General features: G+C 44.4%; 1 protein-coding gene across 4 annotated transcripts in view; it reads left to right on the top strand.

The window, feature by feature from the left end:
* The window catches only part of MCPH1 (microcephalin 1), a 249,437-nt gene that overhangs the window by 97,965 nt on the left and 132,761 nt on the right, over positions 1-18,711 (top strand). Inside the window, exon 12 of one of the 4 annotated variants that reach the window (XR_003906461.1) lies at positions 16,082-16,198. The exons of the other annotated variants lie outside the window; for them this stretch is intronic. The gene's annotated coding sequence lies outside the window, so the exon portion shown is untranslated. The remainder of the gene's footprint in view (positions 1-16,081; positions 16,199-18,711) is intronic. 4 annotated transcript variants of the gene reach the window in all.

Here is an 18,711-nt window from a genome sequence, read left to right on the forward strand (position 1 = left end):
AGGCTCGGGTAGGGTTCACCAAGAGGAAAAGTAGTAGAAGATGAAACAAGACAGCCAGATGGTGAAGACACCTTGGCCAGGGTGAAGGGCTTGGACTCTATTTCTTGTGTCATGATGAGCTGTCAGAAGGTTTCTTTCCAGGGAGTGAGATACTCTGGCCTGCGTTGTTCGAAGGATGGTGGCTGCTGCGTGGACAACTCGCTGTGGGGAAGGAGTGGCATTAGGACGCCTGCTGGCGCACTGTTGCCCCAGCAGCCCCGTGAGAGAACCACAGCTTGGACTGGGTGGCAGGACACACTCTGACTGGGCCAGTACCAGGAGGTCAGGGTTCAAGGGTGTTCTCGTGGGTGGGCTGCAGGTCGTGAGGGGAAAGGAGCTAGGGGAGAATGCTGGGGTTGTTGACGCGATGGTTTAACCAAGGTCCTTGTGATCAAGAGGAATACATCATGGCAGTGTTCCCTTTCATCCTGTGCACCTCGACAGACGGCATGAACCCTGTAAGAGAAACTAGCACCAAGACAAGACGTGGCCAACAAGGCCCGTTCCGCCCCACACCAGGAGTCCCCTGAACTGTGAACCGGCAGGAGGGACCCTGCTAGTTTGACGCAGCGGCCTCTGCTCCCTCTGGCTCCCACTGGTTGGGCTCCACATGAGGGTGGCACCAGGAGCTCACAGGTCACCCAGGCACTCTTGCCAAATTGTCAGCCAGCCAGGCTGGAAGCAATTCTCTTAAAGATGCACAAGGCGGCACCACCTTGAGCAGTTTCTTCTTCTGAAGGCTCCACGGTGCCGCATTAGTTTCCTGTGGCTGCTGTGGCAAATTATCAGAAATGTGTCGGCTTAAAAACAGCCCGGATTTATTCTTTTATGGTTTTGGAGGTCAGAAGTCCAAAATAGGCAATGCTGGGAGCCGTCTCTGAAGTCAGGCGGGTTTGCTAGGCCTCCACCCTCAGATGGCGACTGGAGTCTACACCCACTCAACCCCGACTCAATTTCTGCCTGAGCACCGACCCCCAAGGCGCCTGACTGACTGATAGCAGGAGTGACTTAATTCTTATGCTAAAAATATGTGAATTGTACCTTGTGAAAAAAACCTGTTATAGGAGGTTTTTCTTTTGTGATTATAGGAGCAAATGTTACATTTCCTGAGAAAACCTGTTTTTCTTCCCCTGGAAAACAGGCTATTGACCCCTGCTCACAAAAGAACTAACTTTTGCCTTTGCTGTGCTAAAAACATCGCCTTGTATTTGCATGCTAAAGATCCCTTCCCTCCTTCCCCCTATGATAAACATCTAGTCACCTACTTCAGTGTCTGATGGTAAAGATTATGCATGGGTCTCCCATCTATCTGTGTTCTGGGAAATGTTTACATGCCAAAGAATTTGTTATCAGAAATCACTGTCTAAGGCGATTGCCACTTCTGGTTTGCACCCCATACATTTCTTCAATAAACAGAGCTGGCTCTCGGGTCAGAGCAGAGATGCCTGCCTGGTGAGCAGAAAGAAGCCGAGGCTCGCTCCCTTTCGCCCACACCGTCCGTCCCTCAGGGAGCCCTGGACCTGCTGGAGATGGACTCCGGCAAGGCTCCACTGGGCTCAAGCCAAGGTGTTCTCAGGGCTGCACTCCTTCTGGAATCTCTAGGGAAGAGTCTTGTTCCCTGCATTTTCCGGTTTTAAGGGCTGCATGCATTCCTTGGCTTGTGGCCCCGTCCAGCAGTCGCATCCTTCTTACTTCTGTTGCTGTTGTCACCTCTCCTCTGACTTCCTGCCTCTGTCTTTCACCTATAAGGACTCTTTTCTCATGGGGCCAACCTGTATAATCCAGAATAACTCTCCATCTCAAGGTCCCTAACTTCATTGCATCTGTCATGCCCCTTTCACCCTGGAGGATAACATATTCTCAGACTCTGGGGCTCAGATGTAGACAGCTTTGGGGAGGGCACCGTTTTGCAATCCCACAAGTACAAATGCCGTTAATTCTAGAAGCACCATCTCCCACGCTTCATTGTACCCTAAGATGCTAACTTTTAATTGATTTGAATTTTGTAAGGATAAGCTATAAGAAGGCTTAGAAAGACGCAGAGGGTGGATGGCCGTGTGAAGAGGCAGAACTTAGAGTGACGTACCTACAAGCCACGGAATGCACAGGTTTCCAGCAGCCAAGTGACTCTTGGACCACATTCTCCTGTAGAACGTCCAGAGGAACCAGCTCTGCCAATACATTCATTTAGGACTCTTGTCTTCAGAGCTGGCTTTGTTGATTATAAACAAGAAGAAAGACAGTTGAGAAATAGAGAACATTAAGAAAAAATAAAGAATAAAATAGATCACCCTGGGTCTCTGACTACTTTGAGGCCGTGCATATTTCTTCATGCTTACTGGGTGCTGCCGGCAGGGTGCTAGATTAGCCTGAAGGGGGAGGGCCAGCTGTGTGACCTGCAGGACAAGAGCAAAGGCGGGACTGAGACAGAGCTGTAACCGTACTGGACCCTGAGAGCCTTCCTCTGAGCTGTAAAGTTAGCAAGTTAGTGCATGGAACCATTCAATTAATTTTTTTAAAAGTTTGTTTATTTTTGAAAGAGCAGAGCAAGGGAAAGGCAGAGAGAGAGAGAGAGAGAGAGAGGGAGACACAGAATCCAAAACAGGCTCCAGGCTCTGAGCTGTCAGCACAGAGCCCAATGTGGGGCTCAAACTCATGAACTGCAAGGTCATGACCTGAGCTGAAGTTGGACACCTCACCCACTGAGCCACCCAGTGCCCCCAATTAATATTTTTAAATAACACACTGTGCTAGTATAGTGATCTTAAATAGTGATAAAGTCGTGGCCTGAAAACTTACTATTATTTTCCCCATACTAAGCCACTGATTAAGCCACTGTTACTTCTGTAAGATATGACTTCTGACAGGTTCACAGATTTTATCTTACCTTCTACCGGGAAGACTAAAATAAATAGTTATGCAGAGAGAATGCCTATGCAGGTTGACTCACTGTTTAGGTAACTACACTGAAAATACACATCCACACACATAGGTAAATACATACATATGTGTTCTGTTTGAAGGTCCCCAAATATTTCCATGGTATTATTATCAGCATTTACAATGTCCAAGTTGGCAGTACATTTACATTAAGATGATTTTGAGATAGAAGACCCACAAAACTATAACACAAGATCCAGGCGTCTGATATTTTCGGTTCGTAGGATGATAACATGAAGCAACAGGAAGATAACTGAGTACAGGAAAGTTCGACACCAAGCTGCGTGGCCAGCCTCAGATCTGGGGATTTCACAGACTGAAAGTTTACTCCCCCCCCACCCCATCCCCACATAAAGCGGGAATGGACCCGGTTGAACTGCCTGGGTGCTGGGACCGGAAGTCCTCACCACGCTGCACCTTCTGGTTTGCAAGACGGAGCCGTGGACAGCATGTCCCTCGCACGATTATGGGAAAGCTGAGAGTTAACCATGTGCTGTGCCCCCAGCGGCGACCAGCAGAAAGGAAGACCTTAATAAATGCCAGCCCTACCTCAGAGATGATGACGCGTCACCTTCCCACAAAGAGCTCTCAGGATCACTGGCCATCTGTGTCATGGGTTTTGTCCACAGAAAGACTGCGTTAGCCATACAATTTAGAAACGATACTTTTTCTCTGGACCAGTGGTAACTTTGGTGTGGACAGGCCAGCCCGGCCTCATTAGCACCCAGGAACATCTGAGGAGGCTCGTGAGCACTGTGGGCCGCAGGAGTGTGAGGGACCTAAGAAGGGGTGCCCGTGTGCATCTGGAGGTGTTTCCGTATAATTGGAACCACCACTTCCGTAAAAGCTCCCATAGCACAGATTTTCACATGCATTTCAGCCTTCTCCAAAACCATCAGGGCACACTCGCTCCGAGTGATCGCTTGCAGATTTTAGGCGTGATAGTTTTGGCATTTGTATCTTTCCATGAAAACAGCTACAGGCATCGCTTTACCAGTGATGCCTAAACACTTCATTACTTGTGAGAAGCACCAGTTCCTGGGAAATTGAAAAGGACCAGATCTACTGTGGCTGAAAGTAAAATGCCTATTTGTGTATTCGTGACATGCTGTGGACCACTGGGAAATGTTTCCTCTAGTTGGTGTTAGATTTATTGATTTTAAACGGTTCTTGCTGACTTGCACTCTTAAGAAAAAAAAAGAAATGAGCCAAATGTATTCCCATGTGTATGTCACTTAAGTAAGAAAAAGGTAATTACTTCTTGCATGGCTTCCCTCCTTTAATGTCTTAAAAACTGCAGTCACACAGGGGCTACTTGGGGGGCTCAGTCAGTTGAGCATCCGACTTCAACTCAGGTCATGATCTCCCAGTTCACGGGTTCGAGCCCCGCATCGGGCTCTGTGCTGACAGCTTGGAGCCTGCTTCAGAATCTGTGTCTCCCTCTCTCTCCCCCACTTGTGCATGCTCTCTCTCTCTCTTGCTTGCTCTCTCAAAACTCAATAAGCAAACATTTAAAAATATATATTAAAAACTGCAATTGCACAAACACGATAAGCTTTTTTTAATTTTAAGTAATCTTTATGCCCAACATGGGGCTCAAAGTCATGCATGACGCAGTGTTTTGAGAGAGGATGGTTGCAGGGTCGTTACTGAAGCCCGCCTGCGTGACTTCTAAAGCTCAGCATGCACTGTGACGTTCGTCTGCAACTTGTGTGCGAAGTGAGATACGAATCCCACAGGGTGCAGTTGGTTGTAGGGTCAGTATTTGAAGCATCCGTCAGATATACTTCAAGGACGTACATTGTCTTTGTGTAAAGAAATGACTGACTCTCTCTCTCTCTCTCTGTCTCTCTCTCTCTGTGGTCCCCTCCTTTTTCCCTTGTCCCCAATGCAATTTGGGGGATTCTTAAAATATTCTTTTTGGCTAGCTGTCTACGCTTGCCTCCAAGAAAAACATTACTGAGAATGTTTTTATTTTAGGGTTTGTGTGGTGTTCTCTGGAAATTGCTTGTAAAGGAGCATTCTAGCAGTTCTTTAAAATTAGATGGTTGTATGTGGCCCACTTAGTCATATCACAAAGAATTATGGTGATTTTATAACAAAATTCAGTTTGAATTTTTATTTAAAGAAATGTTTTTTGAAAACCGTGTTGGCAGTTTCTCCGTGTCTACAGCAGTTGGTCCTTCCATTGTTTGCCCTGCTGTTTGCAGCAGAGAGAACTTGTGCTTTTCCTGCTTCATGACTGAATTGTCTGGCAGATACAGAGAAATAGAAAACCGTGTCAGGAGTGGCTCTGTTTCCTATTCGTGGGAGACAGGAAGTAACACAGCAGAAAAATAAAGAAGTTGATTTGACCAAAGTGTCCCTGTGGACCACAGCGTTTTTGTTATGTTGTGTTCAAGTGTGATGCTTCTGTGTGAATCCTTTAGAGAGCCTGTCTTCTGCCTCTCGCTTGTCTGGCGTTTCCTCTCTTCTCTCGACTTACCTGTGGTTCTTCGTGTTCAGTGAAAGGTCGTGGAGGGCCCGGGGGCCCTGGCGTCTTCCTCTGGCTCCCACGGCACTCCGCTCTGTCTCCTGTTCAAAGACTTGCTGGAGGAGTTGCGGAGGGATTCAGCTCGTATTCAGGTCAGAACACGTTGATTCTGAACAGCTTGTGAACAAGACCTGATGCAGAGTTTTAAAGCCAAATCAGTTGTAAATGCAAATATGACTTTGTTCAGTTCTACAGCCAAATTTCAGGACAGTTTAGCTCTTAACTAAAGAACAAAAACCACTTTATAATCAAGTGTTTCATGAATCAGATGATGACGTCACAAATGAGTCCATTTTCTTGAGTCCGTGTGATTCAGTGTTGGCTTCCTCGCGGCGGGTCAGTGAGCAGTGAGTCTGAGTTCATGGGCGTGAACGGAGACTCGAACGTCGGGATCCGAATGCAGCCTGCGGGTCACGCAGTCCGGGCCTCCCGTCTGCACGGAGGGAGCCGGGTCCCTCTGCTGGTGCTATAACCGGTGGTGGTGCTGGCCGGGGTCCTGGGCCGGTCCCTGTGCTCTAGTCCGTGATGCTGTCGTCTGAAGAGTATTTAGAAAGCACCATCCTGAAAACCATTCTCCCTGCCCCCTCCCACTCTCTTTTTACCTTAACTGCTGAGCACACTTTGAGAACCAGGCCTAGACAGAGTGAATTTGAGGGGCCGCATTTGTCACCGGGCGTTTTGAGCTCTTTTGTTGAGATCTCTCCAGCAAACATCTGTTGGTTGCAACCATGCGCTAGGCGCTTACAGTACTAGGCTGACTAAGGTCTCCAGCTTCGGTCTGTGATCCCTCATCGGCTGGATGCCAACGTCCTCTTCACTGTGCCACAGATTATAGCCTGGTGAAGCACTAACACGTTAAGAAACATTTTCATCCCCATGGTTTCACTGGGTCCTTACAGAACATTTTGCAACAGAGAAGGACCCTGTTTGTGTTCAGTGATGGAGACGTTAGGAACAAAAACAACTTGTCTGACGTGAATGTGGATCTTTGAAAGGGTCTTGCTCAGGCGTTTCCTGAGGCAGTGCCTGTGAGCAGTCATCTCAAAGCATACGTGACTTGTGTCCCTTCATGATTCAGAGACGGGTTCTGTTTGTGGGGAGACGCATGGCCTGTGGGGCTTCACTCCTTTCAGTAAAGTCGGAAGTTGCTGAAAAATGCCCACGCTCTTCCTTTGCAGAACCTCATGGGAACTGCGGCAGAGCTGACCGTCGACCCGAGCCCAGGCTGTAGGTGGGCCTATGCAGATCCCCCGTCCTCTCTGCCGTCCCTTTGGTTCATCCTGGCAACTCCTCGGTGTGCCTTTTCCACGGTGGAGGCACTGCGCTTTCCTGGTTCCGTAGTCCCATGATTGAGGACACGTAGGAAAAGGTGACTGCCCTGAAAAATCGGGGGCTTTGGGGTTGCCCTTCATGAGAGCACTTGAGGAGGTTCGTGAGCAGAACCCTGATGATCATAGTTTAAGGGAAAGCTGTTTTTGAGAGCAAGAAGTGGGTGAAGTCACTCTGGACGCAGCCGTTGACTGGAACCGGAGTGAAGTCCTGTCGTCATTTGTGGAATTCACACCTTATGTTATTTTGTTCTTTAATGTTATAAAGGTGCTAGACAGAATCTAATTAATGCACCTGACCCAGGAGAGCAAGTGCACGGGTCCTGAAGCTGGGACTCTGTGGAAGAGAAAGCCCGGAGGCATTTTGAGTGAGGAGGAGAGGGAGAGACCCTGGAGAGGCTTTCCGGGACCAGAGCATGGCTCTGGAGGTCACGATCGCGTGTTTGGGGTATTTTAACTACAGAGTCGCACGCTTTCATCTCTCTGGCTTCTGTGTAAGGAGTGGATTACAGAAGGGTAACAGTAAGCACAGTGGCTGGAGGGAGGCCGTTCGGATCCTGTAGGTCAGCAGTTACCATGGCCACCAGCATAGTGCAGAGAAGCTGTCAGACCGGTGTACCTTTCTAGGAAGCTCTCTCAGGATTTGATAATATGTAGTATGTGACACCAGAGAAGTCAGAATGGCTTCTACCTAAATTTTTTACCTGAGCACCTGAGGGTAGATAATGGTACCATCCACTGAGGCAGGAAACGCTGGGGGAGAAAAGTGTTTGTAGGTTTGGGGTATAATAAAAAATTCTGATGTATACATACTGAGTGTGAGTTTCCCAGTAGGCACTCAAGTAGAGGTATGTGATCTCTGTCTATCACATAGATGTGTGTGTGTGTGTGTCTTTGTGTGCGTCTGTGTTGTCAGGGCAAAGGGTAGGACTAGAAGTATTCCTTTGGGAACCATCAGTGCCCAGTTGAGACAAAAGCCACGGTATCTAGGGGGTGAGTGTACTATGAGGAGGGAAGTGAGTTTAACACTGAGCCCCGGGTCGTGCCAAGTTGAGAAAGGAGGAGGAACAGCGCGGGAGACCAGGAAGGATCAGGTGGCCATGAGGAGCACGTGATGCTCAGTAAGAGGACGAACTGTTGTGGGAAGGAGCGTGTATGTGACCCTGCACACAAATGCCGAAGGACCGACAGAGTGAACGCAGAGGAACAGCCATTGGACTTGCCCAGAAGGTTGCTATCAGCCACGTAGAGAGAAGTTGAACAGTAACTAAAGAACTAGGACTGGCACAACCACTCCTAGACCTCTTGCTACAAGGGGATCAGAGACACAGATCGTGGCAGCTGCATGGGCCGGCGAGAATTGTGATGGAAGCCCTGTGAGGCGGCCGGTGGAAAGGCCATGTTCCCAGTGCTCGGGAGCGTGCTTGCGGAGCCCCTGCACCTACTGGGGTAGCAGGAAAGAAGAAACTAGATTGAGGTTATGTGTATGAAAGCAACAGGTGCATATTTGGCAAACAGTTTAAGTGGATGAGGCTGAAAATCCGCAAATCAAGAGATTCAGCTTTGTTGGTACTTCACTGCCTATGTCTTTCAAAGTTATGGCCATCTGGGACCACCCTGTGTTTATTTTGTTTAACTTGGCAGATCTGATGCCAGTTCTTCATTTTTCTACACCTCAAGTGATCTCTTTCTTCCCTTATGACTGAGGACTGGAGGACCTCCACGTGGTTGCTGCTGAGTTGTGTCACAAATTCAAAGCTCGGTTTTAGGAAGAAATTTCAGCTGTGCGCCTCTGTTATCTCAGTGCCACAGCTTTCTGTCGAGTCCCCCAATTGTCTCTTCTGACACCCAGTGAGACATTCTCATTTTCAGTAACAACACAGACCATCTTAAGTTGAGGTTCTTATCAGAAAACTGCGGTCACGATTTGATGCACTGGGGCTCATGGAGCATAGTTTTCGGCCTTTTAGGTGTCCGTCCGTAACGCTGGCGACGTTGTTGGGTTTTAACTCTATCCCCAAGTTAAAGGAGATTGCCGGAGAACATCACTCTTGAACTCTGTGCCTGCTTATGCACCTGTTAATGAAGCTCTAGTGATAACACCAGGTTTTGAAGAGAACTGAGGTAAGAAATACCAGATTTTAGACAACGGTCATACATCTTCAAAACTATAGTTGACGACATTGTACATTTAGCTACCTAATCCTTTGTATGCACAATCCACACAACACGTTTCTCCCAAAATTCATTCCCCTGGAATGTTCTCTACATAAAACGTTTTAGGCTCTTCTTTACCAGAGAATGAGAAATATGTAACTAAACGTGGTTTTGTCTGCCGAGGGTGCACGATGGGTTCCTCGGTTCCATGACAGGTTAGTTCTTGAGCTGGTTTGCTTTCTGACCACGGTATACTGTCCTTCACTGCACAGAGAAACACCTCTCCACCAAGTTTTGTCTTATGTAATTCTTTTTTTTTTTTTAAGATTTTATTTTTAAACAATCTGTACACCCAATGTGAGGTTTGAACTCACAACCTCGAGATCAAGAGTCACACGCTCCACCGACTGAGCCAGCCAGGGCCCCTTAAGTAATTTTTTTGTTTTGTTTTGTTCTATAAATTACAAAACAAGAAAGAATAGTATACAAATAATACTATCCACAATTTTTTAGCTGAAGTGTAGCTGACATGCTAGCTTGAGGCATACAACATAGTTGTTGGACATTCATGTGTATTGTGAACGGTCGCCACACTAGGTCTAGTTAACATCGTCACCAAACACAGCCATAGAGTTTATTTTTCTTGTGATGAGAACTTCTACAATCTACTCTCTCAGCCGTTTTCACATAGTCACCATGCTGTACATTACATCTCCATGACTTGTTTATTTTGTAGCTGGAAGTTTCTACCCTTTGATCTTCAGACATTTGTGTTACGCTGTGTACCCTTTACTGAGGTAGAGCATTTGTTTCAATTGTTAAGTTGTAAACAGTATTTTTTGGTGTTAAAACTTACTTAGAGATGGCCACAACCTTCTTGGCACAAGGGACTAGGGCAAAATAAAGAAAGCTTCAAACAGAAAAGCAAATTTCTTCAACAGACTCGGTTATTTAGCAAAATACAAACTCTTTGAGGGAAGGGACTGTACCTGTTTTTTCTCACCTGGCCCGGGACCCAGGATAGATTCACACTTGCTGAATGCATATGTGAGTTGGTCGATAACCAAACGTGCTTCTTTAAAAAATCTCCAGAACTTCTTTTTGCCTCTGATGAGCTAAAAATGTCATATAAAAACATCGTACATCATTATAAATTATGCAAGTATCCATGCAGTTCATGATTTTCTTGTTAAAATTCATGAAGATAAGATGACCTGATGCTGTCATTTAAGAAAAGAAGTCTTGATAACAAACTCACAGAAAGAATAAGAAACAGTGGCTGCTCTTAGGAGCCATAATATTTGGCTTATTGTCTCTGATGGTAATAATAATTTCTACTTTGTTTTCATACAGTGAAGTGATGTTTCTGATGTTTGTTTTAGTTACATCGGAATGTGTTATATTTATTTCTTTGTTTTCATTTTGATAAGAAAAGTACGAGCTTGTGTTATTTATAAAGATGTTTGGACTTCACATGTAACTATGCTGGTGAAATGCCGGGTCACTGCGGTCTCTGCTTAGCACTGTGTAATAAGTGGCTCATGGTGGCCGGTAAGCTCTAACATCCAAGAATAATCCATTTTCATTTTTTCCGGCTGGAAAAGATTAGGTGAACTATGAGCAGCATAGGTCTCACTTAAGTGCTTGTGTACTGTGTAGCTCAACTTTCTGTAAGCGTATTTTGCGCATATATCAATGTACGGCGTCTTTTTCCTCTTTCTATCTGGTATTTAGTCTCTGTCAGTATCTCTTAAAAAGGAAACAGACTTCTTAACTACTTATTTTTGGTACTTTATTGCTTATCTTATCTGTCTTGGTTAAATAGGTTGTATTAAGGGTTTGGTTTCCTGCCATGGTTTTTTTTGTTTTTTTTTTTTGGAGACACCCAGAGAAGTGCTTTTTAAACACGTAGTAACAGATGAATCCTCTAGGGATCTTATTAGATGCAGTTTCTGGTTCAGTAGGTGTGGGTCCTGAGCTGGCTCCCAGCTCCCAGGCGACGTGCAGGTTACTGGCCCCAGGACCGTGTGCTGCGTTGGAAGATTCTAGAGACCAGCTGGCCATTTCTGGAAGACGAGAGGGGGCTGCTTCCAGACGTAGAAAATGTAAGGAGAGGGGCCGTTCCTCCAGGAGGCTCAGTGTCCCTCAGCTTGTCCGTCAGTGCCGTCCTCCTCTGAGGACACGGAGACGCGAGCAGTCCTAGTAGGCTGCGCAGAGTCACAGTGATTGAGAGTGGTGAGTTCTGAGTGTGAACTCAGGCTTTCCTCAGTTCAGAGCCTCTACTCTTTCTGGCACCTGCTTGTGGAGGTAGCCTACAGAATATTTTTACCTTCTGCTGCCTTACAGGCGCGTAGCCTTGCTCTGGGCTGGCCGCCACTGGGCTTTGAAAGACCAGTGGAGTAGAGAGAGAGTTTTAACGCTGGCCTTGCCGCTCCGTGGCTCCGCGACCGGTCAGGCAGCGGTGCTCCTGAAGCCTAGGTTTCCTTATCCGTCAAGGAATTGGAAGGTCATCGAAATAAAGTGCTCAGTAAGTGTGCAATAAATGTCAACTACTGTCATTAAATAAGCATTTTTGATACCTGTCACTAGCCTTCATTCGAATCGTAACTTGACCTTGAAAACATTACGCTGAGTGAAAGAAGCCAGACCCAGGAGGTCACATAATGTCTGATTCCTCTCCTCCGGTCTATGTGAAGAGACGGCCAGCTGGCCAGTAGTCACTGAGGGGTGACTACTCGGTGGGTACGGGGTATACTCCAGAACGATTCTTTGGAAATGAGAAAGAAGTGAATTACTAAATACCCCTGAACTGTACACTTTAAAACGGTTAATTGTGTAGTATGAGAATGGGACCTCAATTTTTAAACATCGTGTACGGAAAATTGCCTCATTGAGGGAGGCATTGCATCTGTGGAATAGGTTTATATTTTAAAATAACTTTATGGAATCCTGTAAAGCATTTCTTGATGTTGAAAGATTTGGTAATACAGAGGAATGGCTTATTTTGGAACAAATATTATTGCCTTGAAACTTTGCCAGTTCAAGTTGGTCTTTTTGGAAGAGGGGACCGCCTCTGTTTTCTGGCTCCCAAGTGTTTGGGACATACGCACCCTATACACTCTATTAGTTTGCTGAAAATTATACCACTGATGGCCCCAGCTTTTTAATCCTAATGTGTAACCTAAAAATAACTTCGGTGCCACAACTATTTGATTAGCTACATGGATACATCTGTAACTTACAATGACACATAATGTTTTCATGTGACAGAAAGGTTAACTAACTTGCCTTTTGTCACAGGGCTGCAGAGAGATGGAGATTGATTTAACCCAGTTGCCTGGATTCTGTGGTGTTAGTATATTATACTGTGTAGTTGTAGAAAAAACACAAATATTATTCTCCCTCTAGGAAAAAAAACAGTGTACATAGTAGCAAATTCTCTTAAGATGTTTGAGCAAATAAATTACTCTTGTAACTGAGACGAAGATCTATAAACTCTGATGAGAAAAATATTTGTAATTTGATTTGTATTGTTTTCTTGTTAGCTTAAAATAGCAAAAGATTAGTTCTCTACTTTTGTTCCTTTTCTATAAGAAAGAAGAGATTTGAAGGCTGCCTGGGTGGCTCAGTTGGTTAAGTGTCCAACTTAGCTCAGGTCATGATCTTACTGTTCATGAATTCGAGCCCCACATCAGTCTCTGTGCTGACAGCTCAGAGCCCAGAGTCTGCTTCAGATTCTGTGTCTTCCTCTCTCCTCTCCTCTCCTCTCCTCTCCTCTCCTCTCCTCTCTTCTCTCTTCTCTTCTCTCTTCTCTTCTCTTCTCTTCTCTTCTCTTCTCTTCTCTCTCTCAAAAATAAACAAACATAAAACATTTTCTAAGAAGAGATTTGCGGGGCACCTGGGGGGCTCAGTCAGTTGAGCGTCCAACTTCGGCTCAGGTCAAGATCTCATGGTTTGTGGGTTCAAGCCCTGCATCAGGCTTTGTGCTGACAGCTCAGAGCTTGGAGCCTGCTTCAGATTCTGTGTGTGTGTCTCTGTTCCTCCCCTGCTCATGCTCTGTCTCACTCTCTCAAAAATAAATATAAAAAAAAAAAAAAGAGAGATTTGCAAATGCTAAGTATGTGTCTACACCTCCATAAACTTTTACAACTGTATTTTCTCCCGCAGTTGGCAGGTACTAGAATGAGTAGGGGAGAGAGTGACACCCCAATCTCTCAGTGATTAGAATAGGAATCATCTGAAATTAACTAGATTCCCACAGGTTAAATCTGAGGCATAAGCTTCTGACTGTCAGATTTGATTATAAGTTAATCAATGGAGGTGTTGAGCACTATGAAGTCTTTTATACCAAGAATATTATTGGTGTCTCCCACAAGGGAGGCCCCTCTTTGTCCACACCCGTTGTGTTCACGAGTATTGTTAGTGCTACAACTGCATTTGGGGTTTTTGGTTTTTTTTTTTTACATTTTTAAAAATGTTTATTAGGTTTTTTTTGAGAGAGAAAGGGAAAGAGTGCAAGCTGGGTAGGGGCAGAGAGAGTGGGAAACACAGAATCAGAAGCAGGCTCCAGGCTCTGAATTGTCAGCACAGAGCCCAAAGTGGGGCTCAAATTCACAAACAACGAGGTCATGACCTGAGCCAAAGTTGGACACACAACTGACTGAGCCACCCAGGTGACCCAAACTGCATTTTAAGTTAGCAGTTAAATATGGTAGGTAGTAAGGTCTAGGGATAGGTCCAAAAACAATGACTGATTAGGCGGGCCGTTTATAAACTTGGAACACACTTAGTATTACCATCATAATAAAAATCTGTGCCTGTGGGTCAGTATTTTCAACACAGTCAGTGACGTTTTTAAGTGAGTTAAATAAGCTTTATGTTGCAGTTGTGATTTTCGTTCTGGCTGTCAATCATTACCATTCAGAGTTATTAATTTTTTCAAGCTCAACCCAAAATCATTACTTCATGCCACTTTTCTCTCTCTTCCAGCCTTCTCTCACCTCTTGTACATTGAAATAATTCTACATTATTTTTTCTCTCTTTAAAATTATTTTTGAGAAATTAGTAATTAAGGGCACCTTGGTTAGCATTTTTGCTTACTAAATGCTTTTTGAATAAATTTTTTCTTAGCTGAAGAAAATTTCTTATGTACGTAAGGAAATATTAATAAATATTAGGTGAATGTTAAGAGAAATTAAATTGATTGCTTCTGGTTTAGAACGTGGCATTTAGGGGCCGTTGAGTGTCTCGGTCGGTTAAGTGTCCACCTCTTGATCTGAGCTCAGGTCATGATCTCACAGTTCATGAATTCGAGCCCCACGTCGGGCTCCGTGCGGATGGCCCAGAGCCTGCTTAGGATCCTGTCTCTCCATCTCTCTGCCTCTCACCTGCATGTCTTCTCTCTCTCTCGCTCAGAATAAATCAATAAAGTTAAAAACAAAAGTGACACTTACTATCGTACTTCCGTCACTGGAATTTTCTAACTGTTCTTTGGCGAGCAGGAAGTTGAAGCAGTTAGGCAAAGCACCAGGACCACTAGCTAGCACCAGTCCGAGATACCCGTATAAACCCTTTACATTTAAAAACAAAGATATATTGTGGTGTCCATACATCGATACATTCGTTTACGCCCAGAAATACTTTGGGTTTATGCTTCCTGTTTGGTTTGGTTTTGTTTCTTAACAAATCAAATGAATCTACCTCACAAAGGACTTCAAGGAATTGTGCTGCTGTCATTGTTCCTCTTCTGCACTGTCTTGCATGTCTTAGTGCAGTAGTGGAGCTACAGAAAATATGCACACAGATTGGGAGAGCAGTAAATAAAGCTGTTTATTCACAGAAGACATGATTGGCTACATAGAAAACATCAACAAATCTACAAAAACTCCCACAACTAGGGAGTTCAGTAAGGTTATAGGGTGCCAGGTCAATATACAAAATTCAGTGTGTTTCTGTGTACTAGCAATAAAGAACTGGGATTCTGATTTTTTTTAATGCAATTTATGGGGCGCCTGGGTGGCTCAGTTTGTTAAGCATCTGACTTTGACTCAGGTCATGATCTCATGGTTCATGGGTTCAGGCCCCACATTGGACTCAATGCTAACTGCTCAGAGCCTGGAGGTGCTTCGGATTCTGTGTCTCCCTCTCTCTGCCCCTCCCCCTTGTACTCTGTCTCTCTGTCTCTAAAAAATAAGCAAACATTAAGAAAATAAAATGCAATTTATATTAGCATCCACAGAAATTAGAACATTTAAATCCTGACAAAATATTTGCAGGGTCGACATGCTGAAAACCACAAAACACTATGAAAGGAATCAAGGAAGACCTAAATAAAAAGAGATACTATACTATGTTCATAAGTTGGGAAAATGGATAAGTTAAAAAAATGTTTTTTTTTTTTAATTTTAAGAGAGAGGGAGCGTGTGGTGTGGGCAGGTGAGCAGGGGAGAGGCAGAGCGGAAGAATCTGAAGCAGGCTCTGTCTGCCAGTGCAGAGCCTGACACGGGGCTCAGTCTCCCAAACCTGGAGATCATGACCTGAGCTGAAATCAAGAGGTGAAAGCTTAACCAACTGACGCCCTGAGGTGCCCTGAAAATGTGTACTTTTTAAGCTGTAGGTTGGTTCTCCCTTCTCCTTTTTATTTCTTGAAGTGTAGCAGACATACAATGTTATATTAGTTTGAGGCGTACTACAGAGTGATTCCGCATTTGTGTACATTAGGAAGTGATCACCATGAGAAATCTAGCCGCCCTCCCGTCACTATACAAAGTCATTCCATATTAACTGTCATTCCCGATGCTGTCCATTGTACCCAGTGTCTTGGTTGACACCTGGAAGTTTGTACCCTCTACCCCCGCTTCTCCCAGTTTGCCCGCCCCTCACTCCCCTTCCCCCTGACAAACCACTGGATTGTTCTCTGTATCCACGAGTCTGTTTCTGTTTTTGTTTGTTTTGATTTTTAGATTCCACATATAAATGAAATCAGATGGTATTTGTCTTTCTCTTTGGTTCTCCCCATTTTGATCTATAGATTCAACTCAGTTCCAGTTACAGGCTTAGCAAGATTTTTTTTTTTTTTTGGTAGATATCCACAAGCCGGATCTAGTTGCAAAAGTACTTCTGAAAGGGAAGAGCAAAGTTAAGTTGGATGATCACACAGTCGAGGAATCTAGGTGGTGGTTAAATGAGAACTCTCTGTGCTGTAAGTCTAATGATGCAAACTAAGTGTTTTTAAAAATCAAGTGTAATTTATGAGGCTTTATTTAAAAAAAAAAAAAAAAGGCACTGCCTGTTTCCTGGCCTAGATTTTCACTCTACATTAGCCTTCTGATATCTTCCTGCCTATCTCTAAATAAAATGCCATTTTTAAAAAATTTACTTTGAGACATTGACTTCCTTCTGTGGAAGATCATATTATGACTGTATAGCTGTCTTTTCGTATCACCGTTCTTCTGATCCCCAGTGTGCTCAGTATGGTTATGAGTTTTGTTTAACATTTTACTATTCATATAAGCACACATTCGTGCATGCACACACACACGAATAAGTATATGGATGCTATTTGAACTGAGCCGTGTAATGTACTACGATTCATGTCTGGTAATTTTTGTTTGTTGGTTTTCCTGAGCTAATCATTGACAGTTATTTTAATTGCTTGGTTTTCTATGTACCTGTCACCAACTCTCTGCAAAAATTCTAGAAGCATTGTCCTCTTCCCCTTGAGGCTGGTTCTCCGTAGTAGAGCGAGCTGCTGCTGTCCAGGGACTCCCACCCTGTGGTCCCAGGAACCCCATTCTTACTTGGTTTGCCCATGCTTCCAAGCAAGAGGATTTTACCAAATGGGTATAAAGTCATGTTCAGTTATGAGGCCCTGAGAAGCTGATTGAAACTCTGCCTGCCTGAGTGGTGTGTAGATTTGATGTGAACAGAGGTGTTTGAGGTTCGAGCGTTGGTATTTGTGTCTTGCTTCCCTGGGTTGATCGGGGCACCCAGGAAAGACTGGCTGGTGTCTTGATGTCCTGCCTGTGGGGTTCTGTGCCGGTGCCCCGGGGGAGAGGGCTGGAGAGGTTTTCCCTACCACCTCCTCTACTGCTCTCAGAACAGCCTGTCTGACTTTACTTTTGTTTTGTTCCTGGGGAGGGGGGGCTAGGGAGCAGATTTCTCCTTCTGACCCTGTTCTATACCCCATTTTCAGAGGTGTCCACTACCACCAAGCTCTTTCCCGTTTGGGGACTCTGTGGAGGGAGTTTGGAGCTTCCTCCTTCTGTAGGCACTAGGTTCGAACTTCCTTTGTCCTTCTCAGTCATTTGTCGTTTATGTATCTGCTTTATAGCTTCCAAAATATCACCCTGTTTCATCTGCTGTGGACTCTTCTCTTACTATTTTTAATTCCATCCTTGTACGTTGACTATGGGGAGGTAGTGAAGGTAAAGATGTGCTCATTTCGCTGTGCATCACCCATGAGTTGGCCTCGTTGTCTCCCTTGTAAAGGATGCTCTGATTGACTCGCTTTCAGTATCGGTGCCATTTCCTGGCTCAGGTTCACCGGGGCTCCGCTGCCTCACATTGTCCAAATAGAATGATTGGATTTCTGTAAAAGAAGAGACGACTCTTTGTGTTTTGCCTGCTGTGGACTGATGTGTGCGGTCACACCTCCATTGTGGAAAGTTGTCTCATCAGGAGCTATTAGTCTAATAATAAAGCAAGAAAGCATCTCCTATCTAAATTCACCAACAAGGTTCAAGTTTTATGAATGACAGTTCTAAAAATGTCAAAAATACAATAGTCATTCATAGTGGATGTTGAAATAAGTTGGCCCTCATTTTAAGGGCTTTAAATATGGGATTTAATCCTTTGTATTTTTGCAACCCAATTTCTTACTCTGGGTTAGCTTCTCAATTATTTTTGTTTGATCTGATATACGATGAGAAATAATGTTGGGTTCACCTTTTAGTTCACTTACAGCCTTAACTGCGATCTTGCAGACTAGATTTCCCAATATTGAACATTCTGCTAAGGTAAAGATATGTTTAGCTAATGAAAGAACTGAAAGAAAAAGTTTGCACTGTATTTCTGATTTCATGATTTCATTGCAATCAAATTAGTGTTTTCTGCTATCTCTGTTCAATATTAATTGCTGGGATGCCTACAAAAATTAATCCACTTACCAGTATTCTACTGTAGCTGCCTTCCGGTTTTCTTTTCATGACATTTAGAAAGGGACAAACTCAGAGGACATAAATTTTCTCCCAAGAGGTTAAATTCAGTTGACATTTTAATGTGGACTACATTTGAACTCAAATGCCACATGCATTTTTAAGACTGGTTCCTTGGATTCTCTCACTGGCACTTTATGTTTTTCAGTATACTAATTCTTTCACATTGCCTCATGTCTGAAATGGACCTGATTTTGAAATTTTTTTTAATGTTTATTTTTTTATTTTTGAGAGAGAGTTGTGAGAGAACAAGCAGGGGAGGGGCAGAGAAAGAGGGGGAGACATAGAATCAGAAGCAGACTTGGCTCTGCAGTGTCACTGCAGAGCCCAAAGTGAGGCTCAAACCCATGAACTGTGGGATCATGACCTGAGCCGAAGTCGGATGCCTAACCAACTGAACCACCCAGGCACCCCGGTCTTGAAACTTTTTACATGTTATTTCTTGGGCTAACCCCAGATAGGTAGGGAACCACACACATATCAGTGTGTCTCTGTTAAT

The sequence above is a fragment of the Suricata suricatta genome, chromosome 1 (assembly GCF_006229205.1).
Source record: "Suricata suricatta isolate VVHF042 chromosome 1, meerkat_22Aug2017_6uvM2_HiC, whole genome shotgun sequence".
NCBI lineage: Eukaryota > Metazoa > Chordata > Mammalia > Carnivora > Herpestidae > Suricata > Suricata suricatta.